Source organism: Arachis hypogaea, chromosome 20 (assembly GCF_003086295.3).
Source record: "Arachis hypogaea cultivar Tifrunner chromosome 20, arahy.Tifrunner.gnm2.J5K5, whole genome shotgun sequence".
In the NCBI taxonomy this organism is placed as follows: domain Eukaryota; kingdom Viridiplantae; phylum Streptophyta; class Magnoliopsida; order Fabales; family Fabaceae; genus Arachis; species Arachis hypogaea.
This window is the reverse complement of record NC_092055.1, coordinates 115,722,161-115,724,272: the sequence shown is the minus strand read 5'-3', so window position 1 is coordinate 115,724,272 and position 2,112 is coordinate 115,722,161. Positions and strand designations below refer to the sequence as shown.

General features: G+C 41.7%; 1 non-coding gene across 1 annotated transcript; it reads right to left on the bottom strand.

Annotated features, from left to right (window-relative positions):
• Positions 1-981: 981 nt before the first annotated feature.
• On the bottom strand, positions 982-1,088 carry LOC112788361 (small nucleolar RNA R71). Its single transcript, XR_003195728.1, has one exon. It is a non-coding gene; the product is annotated as a small nucleolar RNA R71 (small nucleolar RNA).
• Positions 1,089-2,112: the final 1,024 nt, after the last annotated feature.

Here is a 2,112-nt window from a genome sequence, read left to right as displayed (position 1 = left end):
TCTTGTCATTTAAATTACTTGTTTCTTATTTTAAAAAAACCCAAAAACATATCTTTTTACATAACCAATAATAAATCATACCTCCCTGCAATTCCTTGAGAGACGACCCGAGGTTTAAATACTTTGGTTATAAATTTTATTGGGTTTTGTTACTTGTGACAACCAAAACTTTTGTACGAAAGGAATTCTTGTCGGTCTAGAAGCTATACTTACAACGTGAATTTATTTGTGAAAATTCTAGATCGCACGAGAGTTTCTTTCTTCAAAAAGAGCGCCGTTGCCGGGGAGTTGCAATAGTGTGCTAAATTATTAATTAGTGTATATATTTTATTTTTATTTGCATATTTTATTTTTATTTCTGTTACCATGAGCTACATGTCTTTCTCATTGAATGACGCGTTCATTGCCTGATCCAAGTTTAGTCCCATTTGATCCTGAAATTGAAAGAACTCTTTCACTATTAGACGAACTCGACGTCGGTTAGCCTTCGAGGGTGGTGAAGTGGTTATTATCAATTTACCAGTCTCATCTGAGGGCGAATCTGAACCGCCATCTGAGAGTGAGACAAGCTCATTTACTACTGATCCAGTTGATTTACGTGCAGAAAACATGACAACACCTAGGAGGATTACTCTCCAAGAGGCAGGAACCCCAGATTTTACACTGCAGCCGTATCAAGTGCATCACCCGACTGCAGCTGCAGATTTTGAACTAAAAACCGCACTGATAAACTTGATGCCCAAGTTTCATGGCTTACCTGCTCAAGAGCCTATCAAGCACCTTAGGAATTTCCAAACAGCCTGTTCTACTGTTAGGCATCATGGTGCAGATGAAACTTCCATTCTATTAACCGCTTTCCCATTTTCTCTTGAGGGAAAGGCAAGGGAGTGGTACTACTCCCAACCTAAAGTAACTGTTACCAACTGGGATACACTCAGGAGAGAATTTTTGGAAAAATACTTCCCAACTGAAGTCATAGATAGACTGAAAAAGAGATCTCCTGCATTGTTCAAGGTGAATCAGAGACTCTCTATGAATATTGGGAGCGCTTCAACAATCTCTTGGGCGCATGTCCCCATCACATGATTGGTAAACTAGTATTGATCAGCTACTTCACTCAAGGCATGAACCCCCAGGATAAGACTACACTGGAAGGTACCAGTAATGGTTCTCTGAAAAAGTACAAAACTGCAGATGAAGCATGGCAGCTGATCAGCGACTTAGCTAAGTCCACTAGGAACCACAGACAGAGGCGCAATCCCAAAGCTGTTGCAGAGATTTCCACTAGCAAAGAAACTACTGCTCTCACCCAGAGTATATGTGAAATGACCAACCTACTGAAGCAGATGCAGTTGAATCAACAACAAGCACAACAAGCTCAGCCTTCACCACAACAGAGCCAACAGTTAGTTCCACAAAGAGTATGCAGGATCTGTGATGATTATAGTCATTATACTGATGAATGCCCACAGCTCCAATAAGACAACACTGTGGCAGCCACTCACAACTTCTATGACCGCCCGAATCAAGGATACAATCAACAAAGTGGCAACTACAACCAAGGTGGCAACAATAACCATGGATGGAAAGACAACTCCAACCAAGGCTGGAGAGATAATTCTAACCATGGCTGGAGGGATAACTTTAATAGAGGAGGTAGAGACAACAATGGAAACCAGAGGTGGAATAACAATAATAACAACAGACAACAGAATCAGAACCAACCTTACAGAGCACCTCATCTAAGACAATCACAAGGACCCCAGCAAACCCAACAACAAGTTTCTCAGACTGCTTATTCTAATTCCTCATCAAATGATGAGATGCTCCATTCTCTTGCACAAGGACAACAAGACATGCATGCTCAGCTGAACTCTAGTCTGAATGGCTTAACTGCCACTTTACAAGCTCTCGTCTTCCGGATGGATTCCTCACTTAATTCCACACATCAACCTACAAGCTCTAATGGAATTCCTTCTCAACTACTGCCTAATCCCAAGGGTGGCATCAATGCCATCACTCTAAGGTCCGGAATCACACTGTAGGAGAGGAACCATGAGGAGCCAAATCCACCAGAAAACGTGCCAGCAGAGGATGTAATGAAAGTGGAAG